The sequence below is a fragment of the Stegostoma tigrinum genome, chromosome 13, assembly GCF_030684315.1.
Source record: "Stegostoma tigrinum isolate sSteTig4 chromosome 13, sSteTig4.hap1, whole genome shotgun sequence".
Lineage (NCBI taxonomy): Eukaryota > Metazoa > Chordata > Chondrichthyes > Orectolobiformes > Stegostomatidae > Stegostoma > Stegostoma tigrinum.
This window is the reverse complement of record NC_081366.1, coordinates 72,104,032-72,129,301: the sequence shown is the minus strand read 5'-3', so window position 1 is coordinate 72,129,301 and position 25,270 is coordinate 72,104,032. Positions and strand designations below refer to the sequence as shown.

General features: G+C 42.9%; 1 long non-coding RNA gene across 1 annotated transcript in view; it reads left to right on the top strand.

The window, feature by feature from the left end:
- Positions 1–20,333, top strand: part of LOC125458122 (uncharacterized) — a 56,330-nt gene extending 35,997 nt beyond the window's left edge. The window contains exons 3-5 of the long non-coding RNA XR_007248765.2: positions 3,822–3,899; positions 9,657–9,713; positions 18,718–20,333. This is a non-coding gene — a long non-coding RNA (uncharacterized LOC125458122). The remainder of the gene's footprint in view (positions 1–3,821; positions 3,900–9,656; positions 9,714–18,717) is intronic.
- The last annotated feature ends 4,937 nt before the right edge of the window (positions 20,334–25,270 follow it).

Here is a 25,270-nt window from a genome sequence, read left to right as displayed (position 1 = left end):
TCCCACCCCAAGCCGCACCCCCATCTACCTACTAACCTCATCCCACCTCCTTGACCTGTCCGTCTTCCCTGGACTGACCTATCCCCTCCCAGCCTCCCCACCTATACTCTCTCCACCTATCTTCTTTACTCTCCATCTTCGGTCCGCCTCCCCCCTCTCCCTATTTATTCCAGTTCCCTCTCCCCATCCCCCTCTCTGATGAAGGGTCTAGGCCCAAAACGTCAGCTTTTGTGCTCCTGAGATGCTGCTTGGCCTGCTGTGTTCATCCAGCCTCACATTTTGTTGTCTTGGAACTAGATAAGCTCCATTGTTCACAGTTTCGGGTCCATTACCAGTTCTATGCCTGTCCCTGGATACGATGACTGGTGGGTGCTGGATTTGTTGATTGAGATACCTCTGAAGATCTCTGTCCCCAGATGCCTGCACAGATGCCAGGTTTACCAGTTCTTTACTAAAGCCATTTTCTTTCAGCCTTTCCCTTTAAAACTGGGGATTGCCCTGAAACTGCTACACAGTGATGGATGTATCACTGTGCACTGTATCAAAGTACACTGATGAATGTATCACTGATGGATGTTCCTCTGTATCTCGGAGACAGCTGTGACCACCAGCCAAACTGGCAGGGTCTGCTGCTGTGACCTCCTCTGCCATTTCTTTCTGGGTACCTCTTATCTGCAGCATCCTGTCCACCAGGATCTCCAGATCTCTATCATAGGAACGGAGTGCCATCGCCCCCCTTACCACCATGTTCCAACTCTGTCCATCATTAAGTTGGGCAGCTTCAGAGTGCCAGTGCTCATCTGGGCACTCACCAGGCTTTTAAGAGCATAAAGGTTGCCAGCGTTTCAGCAGATATCCACCGACTGGTAAGTCGTTCTGGAACATTTATGAAGAAATCTATTAAGAAAAGGTGGATGTGAGTGACACCATAGGTACATGGCAGTATTTCATGCTGCATGTTCGGTGAGATAAGGCCCAAAGAACCTCTCTGGATTTTCAGGTGAAAATCCTTAACAAAAGTGCAACTTTGGCTTCACCAAAAAAATAGTAAGCTTCAGCCAATAGATCCGGACAACGAAACTACTGAGCATTCCTCAAATTTATCATTGAATGTTTTCAAGAGCAGCACCACTTGCAAGCTCCCTACCAGGACGCACACCATTCCCTGGCTTGGTACCACATCACTGATCCTTCTCTGTCACTTGGTGGTCTCTACAGCACATAGGCTTGCAACAGTTCAAAAAGGCAGCTCACCACCCCCTTCTCAAATGCAATTAGGGATGGGCAATAAATGTTAGCCCAACCAATGATGCCCATGCCCCATAAATGAATGAAAAAAAAACCTGCTAGTTGCACATCAACAAGCTTATTTGTTCCCAAGTGTCATTGCCCATTAGTGATGGTCATGTAGGTACAGTCAATTATAATTTGCGGCTAATACAAAATCTCTGTCCAACTGATCATTGAGGATAAAGATGAACCCCTGGCAAAGAGGACAGATGTACCACTGTAGACCGTTCTCAATGTGATAGAATCCCTACGATGCAGAAGACGCCCATTCAGCCCATCAAATCCATACTAACACTTTGAAGGGTTTGCACCTCAAGATGTAGAGAGTTTTTTTTTCCTTCAAAGAGCATCCTACCCAGACCCACTCCTCACTTCTCATGTCTAATCCATATAGCTTGCACACAACAAATTAGCACAGTCGATCCAGCTTACCTGCACATCTCTGCACTGTGGGAGAATGTACACAAACTATTGCCTGAGGCTGGAATTGAACCCAGGTCCCTGATGCTGTGAGGCAGCAGTGTTAAACACTGAGCGGTAGCCTTAACTGACATAGTGGCATAAATGTTCACAGCTGTAGTGGCTTCGATGACCATCAAAACAGCACAGAGTGGCTTCCTGTCCAGCAGGTGGTAGGGCCTGTTAAAAGGAACTGCTGCTATACTGCTGCTGCTCAGGGACACCCCGTGACGTGACTCTTGACCCTGTAGACTGGGAATGGGAATGAAGCGTTATTAATAGTGTGCAGTAGTATATAATGATTGAGTGATCTGAAGGTTTAGCTGGTTTGTCAGATGCAGAGTTTGTGGCCAGCTACTTTCTGACCAGGATGAACTCAGAGACGAGTGTAGAATTATTTCTATCACTGAGATAGCACAGCAGGAGTATAGGAAAACCATCACCTCGACAATTGCATATGATGAGTGTACAATTTTAATTTGGGCATTAACCAGCATTACTTCATTATTACCTAACTGAATATTCTCTTGCATGTACCTGCACTACTTGGTTCATCGCTTAGTTTCCCCTTCTTTTGCTGGCACCCATCAGAAGAAAAAGGAAATGGATTAAAAAAGCAGGTTTTGAAACATATAGATAATAAAATGTGAGGCTGGATGAACACAGTAGGCCAAGCAGCATCTCAGGAGCACAAAAGCTGACGTTTCGGGCCTAGACCCTTCATCACCCTAGACCCTCTCTGATGAAGGGTCTAGGCCCGAAACGTCAGCTTTTGTGCTCCTGAGATGCTGCTTGGCCTGCTGTGTTCATCCAGCCTCACATTTTATTATCTTGGAATTCTCCAGCATCTGCAGTTCCCATTATCTCTTTTGAAACATATATATAGGCTCAGAGGGTTGTCAGAGGGAAAGGTGCTGGGGGTAGCGAGTGGGGAATGTGGAGCGGACAAAGGAGTTGCGAAGAGAGCCACACAACCCGGGTACATTTCCCTACAACCGCAGGAAGTGCTACACCTGCCCCTACACCACCCCTCACCCCCGTTCAAGCTACCAAAAAGACCTTCCACATCAGTCAGCGGTTCACTTGTATATCTGTCAATGTGGTCAATTGCATCCGCTGTTCCCGATTGTAGCTTCCTCGACATCGGTGAGACCAAGCAGAGGCTCGGAGATTGCTTTGTAGAGCACCTGCGCTCTGTTCATGACAAACAACCACACCTTCCGGCTGCGGACCATTTCAACTCCCCCTCCGACTCCCTGGGTGACATGTCCACCCTGGGCCTCGTCCAGTGTCACAATGACACCACCCGCAAACTGGAGGAGCAGCACCTCATATTCTGCCTTGGGAGCTTACAGCCCAAAGGTCTAACCATGGACTTCACTAGTTTGAAAATCTCCCCACCCCCGGTCTCATCCCATGACCAACCCTCCCTCTCACCCCCTCCTCCTTGACCAGTCTATCTTCTCTCCCATCTATCCGTTCCTCCCACCTCACTGACCAATTCCCACCACTGCCTACCTGCACTCACCTATCACCAACCCACCTCCCTTCCCTCGCCCCACTCCTCCTCTCTCTGTTTATTTCTGAGCTCCCTTCCCCCTCCCCCATTTCTGAAGCAGGGTCCTGACCCAAGACGTCAGCTTACCTGCTCCTCTGATACTGCCTGGCCTGTGGTGTTCCTCTAGTTCCACACTGTGTTGCCACGATCTACTGCAGTGTCCAAGTATTCCTGCTGCAAGTAAAGTCCAACAATGATACATACACCCCCTACATTATGTTTCTCTTACTTACCGTGTGCTTTTGCATTGACTTTAGGAAGTGCATTCATATCCTTACAAAAATGCAATTACAAAATAGTTGAAGCTTTGCTTGGTTAGGGTTGATTGCAGTTGTGCGTATATCTTGATTATCTGGATTATTTGACTAACCCACCTACTTCAGGTCAAATAGGTGCCAGTTGACAAAAAGTTTGCTGTACATCATTGTACTGTTGTGTGAACAAATATAAGGGAGTCTACTGACTGGATAAGGTCTCTCTGAATGAGTCTCTCTGCTTGTATTCTTCCTCCCAGAGTGAAACAACTTCACCGCAGAAGCAGAGTGTTAAGAATCGCTCCAAATCCACCGATGAGGTTCTACAAGCCAAGAAGGTGCTGCTGCAAACAACCTCTCCAAGTTAACTGAGTGTCTACCTTTGTGTAAAAGCAAACACCAGTGTTTTTCATTATGGGAATTCAGATTTGTCATTTCATATATTGTCGTAGAGCCATAGAGTTATACAGCACGGTAATGGGCCCTTCAGTGCAACTTATCCATGCTGACCAGATATCCTAAACTGATCTAGCCCCATTTGCCAGCATTTGGCCCGAAACATCAGCTTTTGTGCTCCTGAGATGCTGCTTGGCGTGCTGTGTTCATCCAGCTCCACACTTTGTTATCGCGGATTCTCCAGCATCTGCAGTTCCCATTATCTCCTATACAACTGTAACATGACCTGCCAACTTTTGTACTCATTACCCTGTCCGATGAATGAAAGCATGCCTTTTGCCTTCTTGACCACTCTATTGACCTGCGTTGCCGCCTTTGGGGTACGATGCCCTGAACACCCAGATCTCTCTGTGCATCAATTTTTTCCAGGGCTTTTCCATTTACTGTATAGTTCGATCTTGAATTGGATCTTCCAAATTGCATCACCTTGCATTTGCCTGGGCTGAACTCCATCTGCCATTTTTCTACCCAACTCTCCAATCTATCTGTATTCTGCTGTATTCTCCGACAGTCCCCTTCACAATCTGCTACTCCACCAATTTTCGTGTCATCTGCAAACTTGCTAATCAGACCATCTATATCTTCCTCCAGATCATTCTTGTATATCACAAACAACAATGGTCCCAACATGGGTCCCTGTGGAATGCCACTGGTCACAGTTCTCCATTTTAAGAAACTCCCTTCCACTGCAACTCTCTGTCTCCTTTTACCCAGCCAGCTCTATATCCATCTAGCTTGTACACCCTGGACCCCATGCGACTTCATTTTCTCCATCAGCCTACCATGGGGAACCTTATCAAATGCCTCACTGAAGCCCAAGTATGTCATATCTACAGCCCTTCCCTCATCTATCACCTTTGTCACTAATTCAAAGAATTCTATCAAATTGGTAAGACATGATCTTCCCTGCACAAAACCATGTTGCCTATTACTAATCAGCCCATTTTCTTCCAAATGTAAACAGATCTTTTCCCTCAATATCTTCTCCAGCAGCTTGCCCACCACTGACGTCAGGCTCACCGATCTATAATTACCTGAATTTTCTTTGCTACCGTTCTTAAACAAGGGGACAACATTAGCAATTCTCCAGTCCTCCGGGACCTCACCCATATTCAAGGAAGCTGCAAAGATATCTGTTAAGGCCCCAGCGATTTCCTCTCTCACTTCCCTCACTAACTTGCGATAGATCCCATCTGGACCTGGGGACTTGTCCACCCTAATGCCTGTTAGAAGACCCAACACTTCCCCCCCTCCTTATGCTGACTTGACGTAGCATAATCAAACTTCTATCCCTAACCTCAACATTCGTCATATCCCTCTCCTTGGTGAATACCGATGCAAAGTAATATCCCCATCCAGATGCCTTTTCAATATTGTCATGGTACCAACCTTCAACACTTCCTCTGCCAGCTCATTCCATACATCCACAGGAAAATGTTGTCCTTGTGTCCCTTTTTAAATATATCCCATCTCACCTTAAACCTATGCCCTCTGGCTTTGGAATCCCCTAGCCTGGGGAATAAGACCTTGGATAGTCACTCTATCCATGTTCCTCATGATTTTATAAACGTCTATAAGGTCACCCTTCAGCCTCTGATGCTTCAGGGAAAATAGCCCCAGGCTATTCACCCTGTCCCTGTAGCTCAAATTCTCTACATGCAGCAACATCATTGTAAATCTTTTATGAACCCTTGTGAGTTTCACAATATTCTTCCTTTAACAGGGAAATCAGAATTGAGCCCAATATTCTAGTAGTGGCTTCACAAGAGTCCTGTACAACTGCAACTTGATCTCCCATATTCTCTAGTCAATGCACTGACCAACAATGGTAAGCATGCTAAATACATTCTTCACCACCATGCAACTCCACTTTCAAGGAGCTATGCACCTGTAGGCAGAGATAATGGGAACTGCAGATGCTGGAGAATCCAAGATAACAAAGTGTGTAACTGGATGAACACAGCAGGTCAAGCAGCATCTCAGGAGCACAAAAGCTGACGTTTCGGTCTAGGACTGAAACATCAGCTTTCGTGCTCCTGAGATGCTGCTTGGCCTGCTGTGTTCATCCAGCTACACACTTTGTTATCTATGCACCTGTACTCCTAGGTCTCTCAGTTCAGCAACACTCCCCAGATCCCTGCCATTAAATATATAAGTATTTAACCTTGTTTGTTTTGCCAAAATGGAACACCTCACATTTATCAAAATTGAACTCCATCTGCCACTCTTCGCCCATTGGCCCATCTGATCAAGGTTCCATTGTACTCTGAGGTAACTTTTTCCACTGTCCATTGCTCCACCAATTTTGCTGTCATCTGCAAACTTACCAACCATCCCTCCTGTCTTCACATCAAAGTCACCTCATTTTCTGATGATTGTGGTCACCATGGTTCTTATAGTGGCTCAGTGGTTAGCACTGCTGTCTAGCACCAGGGACCCAGGTTAGATTCAACCCTCGGGTGACTGCCTGTGTGGAGTTTGCATGTTCTCCCCGTGTCTGCGTGGGTTTCCTCCGGGTGCTCTGGTTTCCTCCCACGGTCCAAAGATGTGCAGGCTAGGTGGATCGGCCATGCGAAAATGCCCGTGGTGTTCAGGGGTGCATACATTATGTGGATGACAGGGGGATGGGTCTGGGTGGGATAGTCTGTGGGTCAATGTAGACTTGTTGGACCGAAGGGTCTGTTTCACGCAGTGGGGATTCTATGATTCAGCTGAGGCTGTTGACCCACAGTGGTAGCGTGCCACAGGTGTCAATGCAGGCTGGTAACTCACCCCAGCTGCAATGCTTCACGTGTGAGCCTGCACAGAGAGAGAAACGTTGCTGGAAAGTGTGGGGAATCGCAACAGGTCTGTCATCACCTGTGAAGAGAGAAACAAAGCTGTTCTGAAGAATAAAACTCGAAACATTAGTACAGTTTCTCCCTCCATAAATGCTGATTTTCTCCAGCACTTTCTATTTATATTTCCGATTTCCATTATTCGCAATATTTTCCTTTTATTTAACTGCACAGGAGTGTGGGCACAGAAGGAATCTCATGCACTCATCAATCTCTCTCTTGTGTGGAGGTTGTACAGGACTTTAGTGAGGCCTCTTCTGGAATACTGTGCCCAGACTGGTCTCCCTGTTATAAGAAGGACATTAGTAAGCTGGAGAGGGTTCAAAAATGATTTACCAGGATGTTGTCGGGAGTGAAGGGTTTGTGTTATAGGGAGAGGCTAGATAAGCTGGGACTTTTTTTCACTAAAGTGTAGGAGATTGAAGGGTGACATTATAGTAATTTGAAAAATCATGAGGGGTATAGATAAGGTGAATGACTGGTGTCTTTTCCCTGGGGTGGGAGATTTTAAGACTAGGGGGCATGTTTTTAAAATTAGAAGGGAAAGATTTAAAATAGACAGACGGGATTTTTTTTTTTAAAAGGGTGGTTCGTTTGCGGAATGAACTTTCAGAGGAAATTGTGGATGCAGGTAAAGTTACAATGTTTAACAGACATTTGGGTAAGTACATGAATAAGAAATGTTTGGAGGGATATGGGCCAAGTGGAGGCAGATCAGACGAGTTTATTTTGAGTTTATGGGTCGGCATGGATGAACTGGACTGAAAGTTCTGTTTCTGCGCTATATGACTCCATGATTCTCCTTAACGCATATACATTCTTGTGCACACTTTTAAAAGGCAAAGTCTGAGATGAACAGCTCTGGTACAGTTGCCATCAGCACTGGCTCTGAGTTCCCATCATTAATGAAATGACTATCTAGAGACCAGTATCACATCACCAAGTCACCCTTTATTTTCATAGGAACTGTCCTTGACAACTGTACTGCCTTCTGCAGAGTTAGCTACCAAAGTGTCAGTATCTCTGACAATCACTTTTTATATCTGTCAGCCCGTGCTCCCTGATTGGACCAGTTAACAGCCCCAATCAGGGAGCTTATATTCTATGATGTCCAGTTGACTGTCAATTACTACAATTAGCACAGGGTGATATGTGAAGTAAAATCTTACTATTAGTCCAGGGTTCTGAGGCTATTTATATCTTTAATTATTTTTATTTGTGTGAAGAGTAACAACTTCATTGAAAATATTAAACTTTACTTCCTTTTATGCCCACATTTTCCTGGAAAGTATTTTACATCTCATAGAAGCCTATAAAATGAAGAAATGCATGGATAGGATTGATAGTCACAATGTTTTCCCATGGTTGAAATGTCTAATACCAGGCAACATGCATTTAAGATGAGATAGGGAAAGTTCAAAGGGAGTGTGAGGGCTAAGTTTTTTACAGAGTGTGATAGGAGTCTGGAATGCGCTGCCAGGGGTGGTGGTGGAGACAGATGGGATAGGGGCATTTAAGGGACTTTTAGGTAAGCACATGAATAAGCAAGAAATATTGTGATGAGGACCAAGGGCAGGCACCTGGATTAATTTAACTTGACATCATGTTCAGCACAACATTGTTGGTTGATGGGCCTGTTCCTGTGCTGTACTGTTCTATGTTCAAATATGAATAATAGCCTTGTCAAATGTAATGTATTTTGGAGTTTTTACTATTTTAACGGTAGTGTGCAGCAGTCAGGGAAGAGCACCTTTGATAATAAACTTCTGCAGTGGACCAATGACGCACCAATAGTGGAATTAAATAATACTGATCAGGAAAGCTATGGCATCAATCTTGGTATGTGATGAGTTAGCTGACTCCAGGATGGATAATAGTTAGGCCATACTCATTAACTTTATGATTCTAGGCTTGGGTGGCAGAGACAATAAAATCAGCCATATAACTTTGGAAGACTCATGTATGTGTGCACTGTGGTGAAATCCCATTTGGCTCCAGCACAATGAGAGTGCTGCAAATGAATATCATTGCGTAGGTGGAAGCATTTTGGAAGAGGAGTTCATGTTGCATTTAATGTTTAATCTAAATACATGGAAGTCCTGTGTTTCCAAATTATTTCAGCCAGTTTTATGCAGAGGAATACACACCTCAATTAAGGTAGGATGTGAACAGTGAAAATAGTCAACCAGTATTTTTAATGGATTGAGTTTTAAATTCTAATTGGCAATTATTAAGCCTTTGGAATTGATTTTGACGCCTGGGTTTCTGTGGTTGCAAAACCCCTGCTAATGTGTACCAGCACACTTTTTTTGAATCTGGAATTACAATTCCTTGTGAGATAAACTTTTTTTTATCATATTAAACAAAACGATAAACTATTAAATGTCTACATGGAGAAGTAAAATATGGAAGTTCAATCTCTCTGGAATGAAATCAGGCAGCATGGTGGCCCAATGGTTAGCACTGCTGCCTCACAAAGCTAGGAACGTGGGTTCAATTCCAGCCTTGGGTGACTGTGTGGAGTTTGCACATTCTCCTCATGTCTGCATGGCTTTGCTCTGGTTACCTCCCAAGTTCAAAGATCTGCAGGCTAGGGTGGATTGACCTTGCTAAATTGCCCAGAGCATCCAGGGGTGCGCTAGGTGGATTGGCCATGGGAGAAGCACTGGTGGAGGGGAAAGGGGGAAGACTCTTCAGAGGGTCAGTGTGGGTTTGAATGGGCTTCTGTGAAATGGGCTTTTCACCTAATCAAAATTTTATCTTTGATCATGGCGTGATTATTTTCTTCTTTTCATTGAATAGGCTTTTCATACACCTCAGATATCTTTGCCTGGCCGACAAGAATTAGAGAGATTGAAGGTAATAAATTTTGATGTGGTGTCTCATCTATTCAATGTTCTGACTGATACCATCATAAAACTGCACAGAACTGAGAGCACAGTTCATTCGGTTCAAGAAGCTGATGCAAGCATTTCTACCCCACAGGAATCTCCTCACATAACTTTCATGCGTCTTATCAGCAGTGCCTTCTCATGCTAACTTCAATTGGTCCATCATAGAAGTTGTAAATTATTCATTCTTAGAGTGCAGAAGGGTTCCATTTGATTGATAGCATCCATTGTGGCTGTTTGAAAGAGTTAGTTCCCGTGTTGTTTCTGTTATAGTCTTGTGACAGATGACCCTTAGCAAACGTGGAATTATAATGTGATCCATACCATTGCAATTTCCAGATCACCTCAATAGAAAAAAAAAGTATTAAGAAGCAAAACAGAACTAATTTGATCCTTGAAGCAATTGGGCAAGCAACAAGCAGATACAAAAATAGAAATAGTTGGAAAAGCTCAGCAAGTCTGGCAGAGTCTGTGGTGAGAAATCAGAATTAACGTTTTGGTTGAACGACCCTCCTCGGAACTCCTCAGCAAGTGCAGTTTGGAGATTTGTTGTTTAGTCTTGATGGCTCATTTTATGAATATGCATGCTACTTGCAAGGCATCCCTAAAAGCAAGGGCTGGTCTACTTCCTTAACGAATACAATCTAAGCGATACTTTCAAAGTGCTGGTGAATAAGTAGTCTCAGGATTTGACACTGAAAGAACAATGGATATACATCCAAGATGACATGCTGTGCAACTCAGAGAGACCTTTCTTGATGGATATTACAAAACAATTATTCTGAGAGATGTTTTCCTGACCTCCTGCCACAGCTTCGGTGGAAATTTTGTATTCGGGAACCAGCAGATATTTGTCAGACATACTAGTAACTGCTGATACTGGAGAATCTGAGATAACAAGGTGTAGAGATGGATGAAAACCGCAGGCTAAGCAGCATCAGAGGAGCAGGAAAGCTGACGTTTTCGGTTTGGGCCCTTCTTCAGAAATGGGAGAGGGGAAGGGGACTCTGAAATAAAGAGAAAGAAGGGGAGGCGATGATGGAAGGTGGATAAAGGAGCAGATAGGTGGACCAAAGACAGACTGGCCATGGAGGTTGGGATGCAGCCAGTAAAGGTGAGTGTAGGTAGGGAGTAGGGATAGGGATTGGCCCAGTTGAGGGAAGACGGACAGGTCAAGGAGGCAGAGATGAGGCTTGTAGGTAGGAAGTGGGGGTGGGGTTTGGTTAGTGAGGTGGGAGGAGGGGGTAGGTGGGGGAAAAGAAGGCCAGGCCAAGGAGGCGAGGATGAGCTGGGCTGGTTTTGGGATGGGGTCAGGGGAGGGGAGATTTTGAAACTTGTGGAGTCCACATTGAGATCATTGGGCTGCAGGATTCCCAAGCGAAATATGAGGTGCTGTTCCTGCAACCTTCAGGTGGCATCGTTGAGACATTTCTACGACTTTTGCAAAGTAAAAATTGAAAGAACTGCAGATGCTGTAAATCAGGAACAAAAGCAGATGTTGCTGGAAAAGCTCAGCAGGTCTGGCAGCATCTGTGAAGAAAAAATCAGGGTTAATGTTTTGGGTCCGGTGACCCTCAGAAGTCTGGGGAAGTTCTGAGGAAGGACCACTAGGCCCAGAATGTTAACTCTGATTCTTTTCTTCACAGATGCTGCCAGACCTGCTGAGCTTTTCTGGAAACTTCTGTTTCAGTTCTGTAACTTTTGCACTGGTTTAACATCAAGTGTATAGCAGGATACAAGGTGAAATGCGGCAGTGGTTAGCAGCATAAAATTAGGTAGAGAGACTATGTTGAGATGAACAATGCAAGATCTTGGGATTACAGTGGGAAAATGTAGGGATAGATGAAATAGATTTGGCTGAAGTACAAAAAACATCAAATGAAGTTTTGGGATAACAAAGTGTGGAGCTGGATGAAGCGTCTTGGCCCAAAACGTAGCTTTTGTGCTCCTAAGATGCTGTTTGGCCTGTTGTGTTCATCCAGCTTCACACTTTGTTTTCTCGGATTCTCCAGCATCTGCAGTTCCCATTATCTCTGATCACAAATGAAGTTTTGGTTTGTCTTTGCTGAGGGGCAAAATTACAGATAAAAGGGGCTTGTACAGTCCTGTTGTTAAATAAGGGTTATTTCATCATATATGATTTATGGAAAACAGCAGAACTGTTCAGTAAAGTCAATCCAGATCTCAGGAAGTTTAAGTCAAGAGGAATAATTAAGGAATTTGGTCTTGCTTTCTGAGGAAAGAGGGAGGGTTTAATGAAATTTCCATAATTATAGCCAAAATTTCAGACTGCACACTAATCCAGTTGGTTTACATGCCAGGCCTCTTGATGAGTAAGGGGTTCAAAGTTTACAGGGAGAATGCAGGAGAATGGGGTTGAGAAACTTATCACGCATGGTGGAGCAGGCTTGATGGGCTGAATGGCCTAATTCTGCTCCAGATTTATGATGTTATGGCCTTATCTAGTTAAACAAAGAATGCAAGAAATTTTTGCATGTCAGCTCTGACTCAATCGATCACTCATTCGAAACAAGCCCTATTTTGGACTGTGAGTGCTTTTAATTCAGATTGAGTCTCCAGTGCAGTACTCCAGAGCTCTCCAGTGTTAGAGGTGGCATCTCTCAGATTAAACCGAGGCCTCATCTTGCCTGTCCCACTGGATGTCAATGATACCTTCGAAGAAGATAAGGGAAGTCAGCACCCTACCACTTCAAAGGGCAAATGTAGTAGATGGATGAGGAAAAACACCAGGTTGGGATAGACCCCAAAGAGAGGGAAAATTGTTGTACAGACAAATCAGTGGATAAAGGTCAGCCCAGGAGAATTAGTAGCTGCTAAAGGGGACTGCTAATTGTTGACAGTGGGTTGTGTATGGTTGCAATCCATGTGATGACAAGGTCTGGTCTGTGGGGTTTGGGGAAAGCATGAGAAAAGTTGCTCAAGCCTTAAAATTGTTGAATTATTGAGTCTGGGAGGCTTCCGATTTCCCAAGAGGAAAATGAGGTGATCAGTATTGAGCGTGCCTACCCTTTGACCCTGGGATCCAATATTGGCACTACCACCACTGCAGTCTTGGCAGCTTTGGCCAGCCCAGGTGACATGTTACCAAGTGCATTCCAGGTAAAGCCATACCTCTATCACAAAGATATGAGTCTTTCTATGTGGTGAAAGAACACAATTGGAGAAATATATCTAGGACAAAATCGGATTTATATTTCAATAAGTGTTCCTGATTTAGTTATCACTTCATTTCAAAATGTATTGACCTGGGATGGGACCTGGCTGTACAGGGGATTGGAAATCCTTGTTCGCCTAATTTAAATCTTTCATGTGTGCATCTTGCTAATGCAATTCAACAGGTATTGAGCCAATTATATCCATCACATTATGTCCTAAAATACCCACTTTCCAAAAGAACACAATGAGGAGGAGAAATCCCAATTCATTTTAACTCTCCTGAGATTGAGCACTGGAGATCAATTATAGGTCAGTTTATTTTTTAAAATGATTTAAGTAAAGAGCGTAGACCAAACCAAGGATTGAACATGACTCGTTGACTTTTCTGATGATCCCTTGAAAGTAATATGATTGGAGCGGATGTTATTAGATAGATCATATCCCACTTTTTACGAAAACAAGGTGGTTTTTTACTGAAACATAAGCATGCAGTTCTGCTGATTTCATTTTCACGATAAAACATAAGTTTATTATGCAAAAGAAATGAATAGAATAAATAAGCTATTTATATACAATATAGTTTTTAAAATTTAGAAAAACATTGTAAATATATGATCCTACCTAATGTTACACCATCATTTTAAACTACTCAAATACCAGACAGAGTTCTCCTGTTTATTAGATCTGTATGTTTGACTTAACTTTCTTTCAATTCCCAGTCTTGGCACTTTGATGGTCTCTTTTTTGACACAATCAAGCTTAGATTTTGTCAGCCTCAAATAACCCCTTCACTGTTCTAACCAAGTACTTCAGGTCTGCAATTTCAAAGAAAACCATTACACTATAACCTATTTCCTAAACATTCTGAACTAATTCTCTTCTTCAGAAGAAACTTCTTGATCTCGCTTCAAGTAGGGCTTTTGTGAACTGACGCTTGAAGCTTTCTAATCCAAGTGTTTTCCCTTAACCAGAACAAAAACAATCCTGCTTCTTTCATAATTTTCAAAATCTCCCCTTCCCCTACTGCATCCCTAAACCAGCCCAGTTCATCCCCTCCCCCCACTGCACCACACAACCAGCCCAGCTCTTCCCCCCCCAACCCACTGCATCCCAAAACCAGTCCAACCTGTCTCTGCCTCCCTAACCGGTTCTTCCTCTCACCCATCCCTTCCTCCCACCCCAAGCCGCACCCCTAGCTACCTACTAACCTCATCCCACCTCCGTGACCTGTCCATCTTCCCTGGACTGACCTATCCCCTCCCTACCTCCCCACCTACACCCTCTCCACCTATCTTCTTTACTCTCCATCTTCGGTCCGCCTCCCCCTCTCTCCCTATTTATTCCAGTTCCCTCCCCCCATCCCCCTCTCTGATGAAGGGTCTAGGCTCGAAACGTCAGCTTTTGTGCTCCTGAGATGCTGCTTGGCCTGCTGTGTTCATCCAGCCTCACATTTTATTATCTTGCAATCTCCTAATCCCTTTGATCTTCCAATCAAAAAAAAACAGATGATGGGATCACTGTCTCTTTGTTAATAGCACTCATGATGGAAAATGGGGATTGAATACGGGTGGTAATTAGTAATGCTGATGTAACCAAAGCAGAAGTAGGAGTAAGTACAAAGTCAGGCAGAATGCACACCCAAAGAAGATGGGGTTGGATAAAGATTTTATGAAGTAGTTAAAACAGGGAGTATAATTGAGTACAGGACAAGTTAGAGTGATTTGTATTGACCCTAAGGAACGCAGAGAGTAAACAGTATTTAGATGTGCAAAACAGTCTGGTTCATCTGGTCACTTCCTAAAGTCATTCTGACATATAAGTGATGTATGCAAATTCTGTTTTCTGTGGTTGGAAAATGCTAAACAACTAGGAGTAACTTAGCCCTGCAAGCTCCATGGATAGTGGTTTGAAGTAATTAAAGCTTCTAATACATGTTACTTTACATTCAATTAAACAGCCAGATAAAATTTTCCACTGCTCACTTCTCTTGTATCTGAGGAGATTATAGAGGCAATGGTGGTGATCTTTCAGGAATCACCGGAGACAGGGAGGGTGCCAGAGGATTGGAAAATGGCTAATATAACACACGTGTTTAAGGAGGGAGAGAGACAGAAGACAGGAAATCATAAGCCGGTTAGCCTGACCCCAGCTGTTGGTCAGCTTTTACAATTCATTATTAAGAATAAGATTGTGGAATATTTGGAAGCTCTTGGTCAAATAAGGCTGAGTCAGAGGAATCACGTCTTCATCAAGGGAGGACAAATCTGTTAGAATTCTTTGAAGAGGTAATGAGCAAGTTAGACAAAGGAGAGCCAAAGGACACAGTACATTTGGGTTTCCAGAAGACATTTGACAAGGTGCTACACAAGAGGCTGCTAAACTAGATAAGAGTCGATGGTGACAGGGGAAAAGTGCTGGTCTGGACAAAGGATTGACTGACCGGCAGAAATAAAGGGGTCTTTTTTAGGGTAGTAGCTGGTGACTAGTGGAGTTTCACAGATGTCCAAGTTCAGACCAAAACTGCTGACGTTGTACATTAACAATCTGAACAAAGGAACATGAGGGCATTGTTGCCAAGTTTGCAGATGACACTAAGCTAGATGGACAGGTAGTACTGAAGAAGCAGGGAGGCTGCAGAAGGACTTAGGCAGACTAGGAGAATGTGCAAAAGTGTAGCAGGTGGAATAAAAGATGACAAAGTGTGAGGTTAAGCACTTTGCTAGATAGAATAGAAGATTTTCTGTGCTCTAAATGGGGAAAGGCTTTGGAAATCTGAAGCACTAAATAAATTGGGAGTCCCTATTCAGGTTTCCCTTAATGTTCACATGCAGATTAGGAAGGCAAATGCAATGTTAGCATTCATTCCTAGAGTGCTAGATAGAAGAGCAGAAATGAACTTATGAGGCTGTATAAGGCTTTGTTCAGACCACATTTGGAATATTGTGAGCATTTTGGGCCCTGTATCCAGGGAAGGATATATTGGCATTGGAAGGAGTCTAAAGGAAGTTTACCTGAATGATTTCAGGGGCAAAGAGTTTGTTATATGACGAGAGGTGGAGGACTCTGTAACTGATGAAGTTTAGAATGATGAGGGGATGATCTGATTGAAACAACAGAATACTGAGACGTCTAGGCAGAATGGACATATAGAAGATGTTTCCACAAGCTGGAGACACCAGGTACCAAAGACACATCCTCACAGTGAAAGGGTGACCCTTTGGAATTGAGATGAGGAGGAATTTCTTCAGCCAGAAGGTGGTGAATCTGTGGAACTCATTGCTGCAGAAGGCGGTAGAGGCCAAGTCATTGAGTGTATTTAACGTAGAGATAGACAGGGCCATGATAAGTAATGGGATCCAGGGTTAAGGGGAGAAGGTATGAGAATGGGATTGATAAACGTGTCAGCATGATTGAATGGTGGAACAGACCCAAAGGCCAAATGGCTGAATTCTGCTCTTATATCTCATAGACTTATGGTAATGTGATGTTGTCAGCGAGACATGAACTTCACAATTACCTCAGGATTTTTAACACCCTTTTTACAGACACTTGAAAACTTTGCAAAGGTCTGAACTCTCCTCACCCGTCACCACATTAGAGAAGGCTACATCAGTCCAATAACGAAAATCTTTTTCTCTCTTTTCTTAATACAATCGTCAGAGGTAGGTTTTATTGGCAGTGACAGTATTCATTGCCCATCCCTACTTATTCTTGAGGAAGTGATGATGAGGCACCTTCCTGAACCAGGGCAGTCCTTGGGGCATAGAGATACTCACAGTGGGGCGAGGAAGGCAGCTCCAGGATTTTGACCCAATAGCAGTGGAAGGACGCTAACATTTCCAACTCATGTTCACAAAGAATTTACAGATGGTGTTGTTCTCTCACAACTGCTGAACTTACCCTTTTAGGTGATCATGATTACAATTTTGGGACCTGTTATCAAACATTTCATGTCATCTATCTTGTACTGGCTACATCTGTTGCCCCAGTGTCTGTGATGGTGAGGGTGAATGTTTGAGGTAATGGATCCAATGCCAGTTAAGAAGGTTGCTTTGTCTGGAATGGACTTTGGCTTCTTCAGTGCAGTTGGAACTGTGCCCATCCCGGCAGGCGGGGAGCATTCTCCTTGTTTGTGCCTTGTAGAGGATGGAGAGGTAGAAGATGACCCACTTATGTCAGAATTCCTAGCCCCTCTGATCTGTTTGTTTGGCCACAGTAACTATAACACAGTTCTCGTTAGGTTTCCTGTAAATGGTGACTGACAGGATCAACAGTCGCCGATCAAAGTGATAAATAATGCTGAAAAATTTAATGATTTATTCAACTTATGATACATCACAATCCAAGAATGTTTATAAACTCCATTTTACTACAGCTAAATCCCTTATGTTGACAGGTCCAAAATTAATTAAGGTAGGACTTTGGAACATAGGATCACTGCAATGCACACTCACCTGCTCAGCCACTCATTAAGGTCATGGCTGATTTAATTCTGCTCGCAATTGCCTCCATCCATTTGATGATGTGGAGGTGCCAGTGTTGGACCTAGGCAGGCAAGACCAGAAGTGTCACGACACCAGGTTATAGCCCAACAGGTTTATTTGAAATTGCAAGCTCTTGGGGCGCTGCTGCTTCACCTGACAAGGGAGGATTGCTCTGGAAGCATGTGATTTCAAATAAACCTGTTTGACTATGACCTGGTGTCGCGTGACTTCTGACCATTTGTTGATGTCACACACTTTCTATGCATGAAGACCTCCAATAGGAGCAGATGTATCTGAACCAGCTCCATATGTTACTAGTAATTATGCCTGACCAAATGTTGCTGCACTGATTGTTATCATGCAACAAACCTTCTTGTTATCTAGGGACTGCACCTCTTCTGTAGACACCGTACGATGGTGTAGCCTCTGCACTAACCTTGTAGCTAGCCCCGAGACAGAGGCAAAGGAGAATTGTTGCCACCACTGAACCACCTCAAGTAACCCTTGCCCAGTACCACATACAAGGACTTCATATCAAATCATAATCACTCCATGTTTTGCACCAGTCAAATGCAGCAATTCTGTTCCCTGATTGTTACAATTTTCACAGATTGCTGGCTTACACAGTATAAATCATGACTTATAAAATTCTTTTCATCACAAAACCCAAAACACATCACAACCTGACTGAATTCTCTTCTAAAGTAGAGGACAAAGCAAAAATGAAGAGAAATGTACATATATTGAAGATTTTATTCATGCTCTAACTTGGCGTTATAAAGTTTATGACGTTTATTCAAAAAAAACATAAAATAATGTGACCTCAGAAAATAACGTGAGTCCAGCCAACAGCCGTTTGAGTGGGTCTAACACTCAGCAGAGACTTTTCTGCCTTCGGTAAAGTTGGCACAGCTCATATTGCCTGGTGCTGCTGTAAACATTAAGTCGTAAAACCAGCATAGTCCTGGATGCCCTCGAATGGATCTCGATTGTGTTGTTAACAGTTACAAACGTTTGTTAATGGTAGCAACATATGCCAGAGGGCAAATAAAATATATTCCAAAAGGAAACACAATGCTGACTCTGAAAGTTGATTTTAAATTTCAGAATCAGACGTACTCTCTGTTAGCCGGGAAGGGAGAATGAGTCATAATGAGGTTCAAATTTTATAGCCCAAAGCCTTAGAAGCACAATTGCTCCCAACTGAACCAAACTAACACTAAAGTTGGAACTGTTGAGGACTCACCTGTGTTCTCTGCACCTGGATTACGTTGCAGTGTTTCATGGTGTACTACTTTTGGCTCTTTCCAGGAAGCAACTGAGACTACCGAAAGTGCAGAGAATGAAGATACCCCAGTCAAGAAGGTTCAGAATTGAAACAGAGTACTCATGATAGCTGATCCATTATGTCAAGCATTTATTCTTTCTCTGGCTGGGCATCCAGGAAATCGCAGTCAATGGCGTAACTGCGCCACCAGTCAGTAAGCAGCAGGAGTTCCAGCTCCTGTCAACCAAGGTTTACTTGTCAGACTGTACCTCTAACTGTGCATGTAAATGAACATAGTCATTCTTGTTAAAGCTGAGAGCAATGTTGCTGTCAGCCTGTTCTGTTCATATATGTATTTATTAAAAATGGTGTTTTAGTGAGTGACAAAATGAACTATTCAACAAATCTGAAACTATTGTTGTGTAAGTAACACTACACGCACTAATGAGTGAATGGGCATGCATGCTGAAACTATGTACCCCAAACCAATCTATCTTTGCCCAAGCAATGGGAGATGCATCCATGATGTTATTCATTTTGTAACTCAGATGAGTACTTTTCAGCTCTTTGTTCCCAGATAAGATTTTCAATTGCCATAAGCAATGTCGATAATATTGTGATCATTGATGATAAATTTAATTTAAATACATAGAGAACTGTGAGCAATTTAGGTTAGAATATTTGACCTATGTGTGTGTCGGATGAGGATCTTCTCCAGAAACATGGGGTCAGAAAACATCCATGAAGTATCTACAGGTACATAAATTAACTGGTATAAATAAAGCCTCATCTTAGGGTTTCATAGCTACATTCTGGATTGTATAATTAAAACCCATTATTCGAATGTTGAAATCCTCTGGGATGCAACGATTTTCTGCTTTTGTTTTACATTTTGTCTTTGTGGTTAATTCTAGTTAATGATTTTTTATTTGTCATTTTGTTGATACTGTCTTCATTCTGCTCCTGAGCTGTTGCTCCACCTGTAGAATAAAATTACAAATTGGAGAATGTCTTTTCCAAAAGTATCTGACCTGGCCCGTCCGTCACAATGACAGATAAAGGAGATCCCATTCCCATCTTATGCCTGCATCTTAAAATCATGATCATCCTTCTATGAAAGTAAAGTAATTTTGGTGTGTTTATCTCCTTTCTGGTGTGTAGGTGTTGTTGAAACAATGGAATAGTTTGGGTGACTTTCTTATGGAGATGGCTATTTGTATATGTTTATGTGCTGTCAATATTGAGTCCAGTGCACTTTATCTAATGAGATGGATATTCACTAATCATATTGAGATTGATGAGGGATTGTCAATGCTCACCATAGGCATTGCTGGGTGAGGGAACAGTGCCTATAGGAAGCACTAGTTGGAAAATGTAAGTCACAAAGACTATTGCTCCAACTCCGAAGTTTGACAGATTTGAGAAAAAATATCTCAAAGGTGAGCCAAAATATTCCTCAGCGTTATTTCATGGTGGTGAGGAGGTGATCAAGAAAGCAAGCTTCTGGAATGTTCCCGGTGTGTATAACACAAAAGCACAGCATGACTTCACATGAATATAGTCTGTGACCCATCATAGTCTTGGGAGCATGTAGTGGAATAAGTAACAGAAAACCTGTATTAATGCAAACCATTCCAATTAAACTTGGTATATTTCTTGATACTGTGACAAACCTTGTCCCTAAATTTCCAGTGTCAGATTGGTCTCTCTGATGTTCCTTAACCAATTTTCTCCACGGTACTGAAGATGCATTTTCGTATCATACCTCCCAAGCGTTCTTTTGCTTTCAGGGAGTTTGTGACAAGTGGCTGAGCATAATTTTATAGCCGGATGACGTAATCGGGAAGCACGTCTTCAAATAAAGGATCGTGGGACAATTCAGATTTATCAAGGAGCTGGTGACACAGAAACAGATATATCTATCAGCAAAACAAAAATACGACAAATGTGGAAATATGAAAGAAAAATGTTGAAAATGGCAGGCAACCGTGAAAATAATGTATCGATTAGGTGGGTTATAAGGGGATGCATCTGGGTGGGATGCTCTGAGGGTCAGTGTGAACTTGTTGAGCCAAAGGACCTGTTTCCACACTGTAGGGATTCTACGATGAGAAACAGTTTTGATGGATACAGCTCCATCAACATTGGAAATGGAGGTTAGGGTTAGGGTTAGAGTTAAGGTTAGGGCTAGGGTTAAGGTTAAGGTTAGGTCTGGGTTAAAGTTAGGGTTAGAGCTAGGGCTAGGGTTAAGGTTAAGGTTGAAGTAAGGGCTAGAGTTGGAGTTAAGGCTAGGGTTAAGGTTAAGATTAAGATTAGGGCTTCGGTTAAGAGTAGAGTTAAGGTTAGTGTTAGAGTTAGCATAAGGATTAGGGTTAGGGTAAGGATTAGGGTTAGAGTTAAGGCTAGGGTTAGGGCCAGGGCTGGGGTAAAGGCTTTAGTTCAGGTAAGGTTAAGATTAGGGCAAAGGTTAGGGTTAGGATGGATTCAGGAATTACAAGGGTGACCAGAATATTCATGTTCTGATTCTGTTCCTGCCCTCTGTTAATTTTTCGCTCGGGGGATCAAGACCTGAGTGAGGCCTCTCAGTACAATCAGGCAGATGGTCAACCAGGGTCTTTCAGCCAACAGCAAAATATGACAACAGCTGGGAATCTGAAAACACAAAACAAGAGTGTCTGAAATTTTGCAGGCCTGGAGAGAAACAAGTCAGATCAATAGCATTTCATCAGTGCTTAAACTTTCCTTGAAGGACCCTCAGCATGAATAGGGAGCTGTTGCTACAATGAAGTGGAGATTTGATAAGAACTGTTTTGGTGGAGGGCTCGTGTCCCTCCCTCTGGGCTAGAAGACCTGGGTTCAAGTCTGTCTGCTCCGCAAATGTCTCTGAACAGAAAAATATCTGTTGGGATTTGCAGAGGCAACACCTGGAGCATCTGCCCCAGACAGAATGTGACAAACATTCACTAGATTGACTCCTGAGATGAGATGGATGCCTTGTCAGGTTTGAGTAGAATGTGCATGTACTGTCTGGTGATTAGAAGAATGATAGGTGATCTCATTGAAATGTACGAAATATTTAGTGGTCTTGACTGGTTTGAAACTAAGAAGCTGTTTACCCTGTCAGCAAGTCTGAGGCTTTGGGCCAGTGTCTGATTTAGAGGATATTTGATTAGAACTAAGTTGATGAAAAGTTTGTATTGTGAGTTCGTAAAGTCTTCAGACTTCAGTACCTAGAAGGTTATGAATGTTCAGTAATCGAACTAAATTCTGACTGAAGTTGATAGATTTTTGTACTTTGAAGGTATCGGGGTAGCAGAGTGGTTCAGTGGTTAGCACTTTTGCCTCACAGCAGCGGGGACCTGGGTTTGATTCCACTCTTAGGCAAGTGTCCATGTGGAGTTTGCACATTCTCCCTGTGTCTATGTGGGTTTCCTCCCCCAGTTCAACGATGTACAGATTAGGTGGATTGGCCATGGGAAATACAGGGATAGGGAAGCAGCGTGGGTCTGGATAGGAAGGTCTTCGGAGGATCAGATTTCACTCTGTAGAGATTCTATGATTATGGGATAGGATGGTAAAATTGAGTTCTGGTATCTTATTGAACAACGGAGAAGACTCAAGGGAGTGTGTGGCCTATTTTAGATCCTAATACATGCAAATAAACATTATGTTGCAGAGGTGTTCAGTGGGCCAAGTGGTTTTCCCTGTTATGATCAAGGGAGCAACTAACATTTATAGCAGCCTTCAGGTGGAATGCATAATAATCACTTGTTCCAATGATCATTCTTAGCATGAGGGCCTGAAAGTGAGTCCCAGCAAGCTACTCAACTGTGAAGGCATTACAACCAAATCCAATCTTCACCCACCAGTGGCGCGCCTACACTTTTCAAGTACAACCTTTGAATAGTGACATGGAAGGAAGATTCAGATTGATTTTATTTTTCTCTCTGTGATCTTGGTCCATACAACAACACTTTCTGGGATCAGTTGTCGCAGCACGGGTTCAAGGCCAAACTAATAATGGATGAGCCCACACAGAATCAAGTTTTTTTACTGATGCTGCAGGAAAGGCAGTTTCCCATGTTCTTGGAAAAATGGCTGCTGAGGCAGGTAGAATGACAGCCCAACCTAAGAAAAGAGACACAGAACCTTTACAAGTGGAGACTAGGGTCTTCTTTTTAGAAGTCATTCGGCTATGATTATTTGGCTGGAATGGTTGAGATGTGCAAATTTGATACATCCCGGACATAAAGACAATTGCAAAGGCCTTGAGTTGTGAATGTTTTGGACACAACTCAGTGAAGCAGGTTAATGAGTAATTTGTCATTCTGATGGTCGTGTACCCATCATTCAAAGTAGATCATTCTGCAGTCATGGGAAAAAGAAATATATTTATCAGCTCTGGCTTTTCATGCTCAGCAAGGTAGGTCAATTCCGTGTTGGTGAATGGAACGCATTTGGTCTTGGACCCCGTGTCAGCAGACCACATTGCAAGAATCAAATTGAATATTACAGCACAGAAAGGGGCCATGTGGCCTAATTGGTATGTGCCCCACACCAGCCTCCTCCTACCTCACTCAAGCAGCATTTCTGTTCATTCCATTCCGATCTCCCTTATGTCTCGACTCCACATTTAGCAGATCCTAGGAAGTGAAAGATGAGAATATCGCCCTGCTGTGTCCTATAGTTTAATCTGGAATATTTGAGATGGAAAAGAAAATGCTTAATTATATCTTCATCATCAATGATGTGAACTCAAAGAATGGGACTTACAATGATGTTACCGAATCTGGAGGGCTTGAATTATAAGGAGAGGCTAGAAGTTTTTTCACTGGAGCATAGGAGGATGAGGGCTGACCTTACAGAGGTTTATAACATCATAAAGGGCAAAGTAAGGTGAATAGCAAAGGTCTTTTCCCTCGGATAAGGAAGTTCAAAACTAGAGGGCATATTTTTAAAATAAGTGGAGAAAGTTTTGAAAGAGACCTGAGGGCAATGTCTTTTGCACAGAAAGTGGTTTGTATGTGAAATGAGCTGCCAGAGAAAGTAATGGCTGCAGGTACAGTTACAACATTTATAAGACATTTGAAAAAGCACATGAATAGGAAAGTTTTAGAGGGATATGGGTCAAATGCAGACAAGTGAGACTAGTTTAGTTGGGGAAACTTGGTCAGCATTGTCAATTTGGACCGAAGGGGCTATTTCTATGCCATACAACTCTATGACCGTAATGGATACACTCGAATTATATCATAAAGTGGTATCAGAGAGGAAGAAACTCCAACTGGCTAATGTGACTCATTACACTATTTAAGAGGCTGACATATTGCCAGCAGTAACTGATGAAGCTTGTCAGACCTGATTTGAACCTGCTCGCAGCCACTTTACCACGGGCAACAGTCAACCCATTAAACATTAATGGGGAATTTCAGGCCTCCAACTCTGGGAAACAGAATTGAGTGAGGTCCTTCCTCATAGGTGCCAGATTCCAGCAGAACACAAGCACCTATCCAAGACTGCCTCTTGATTTACCAGAGATCAGCACATTTCCAAATTGGGCTGGCTCTAGTGGGCTGAGACCACAGTTTAAATTTTATTACTGCAAGTTGAGGCTCAAGCTGACTAAACACCTGGAGCTCGGCCAAAGTTTGCTTGTACTCATGATTGGGACTCAGCAATTCTAGTAATGCTGAACTCAATGCTTGATCACACCACAAGCACAGTGCAAAATACAAACAAAGACTAACTTGTCAGGCTAATTGATCTTACGCTTAGGCCTTGAACATACCTTGCCTTTTGTGAGCGTAGATACTTCCTAAACACCTTTGGCAGCAAAATCTGGCAATGCTGATTCCTGAATGTAGTATGCTGGAGAGGTTATTTGGTGAGGCCTGAAAATTTCTCAATATTTAGCGTCAGGCCACACTTGTATTAAGTGGGTAAACCTTAAAACGTAGTATATCATTGACCTAGTCAACTGGCATTACAGATCAAGCTGCTGATGTGCACTCTGATGAGTGGCTGAAGTGAGGAACAGCTGGATATGAATGGAAATGTACGGGCCTTAGGCAAACATGAATCAGCGACAAATCAGGAGAACAACACTCCACAGTTCTGTCAACTGGACCTCTTTGTACCATGTGGGTCCAGCACGTAGCAAGTGAATTTCAGGAGACCTCACAAATTGAAAATAAAACAAATGATATTCATATAGCACCTTTGACATAATGAGACATTCAAATATATTGCTTGTTGTCTAATTTGAAAGCATTAGGAGGCCACTTAATGCTGGCATTTCCAGACCACTGACCTACTACTTTATCATTATTTCATATTCTTACGCAGCCCCTGATGTAGCCCCATCTGCCAGACCAGTTATCTTTAAAGTTACACATGTCAGATGACATATACATTACAGAAGAAAACTTCATTGGAGCCTGCACTGAGGATGTTACCCAGCATGGTAATCAAATGTCTGCGATGCAACAAACCAACTTGGCGAGCCAACCAACCTCAATACCTTTAAATGATGCTGAGGTAATAATCTAATTGAATACTGAAGCCGGCTTGGTGAACTGAATGTTCTACTCCTGTTCC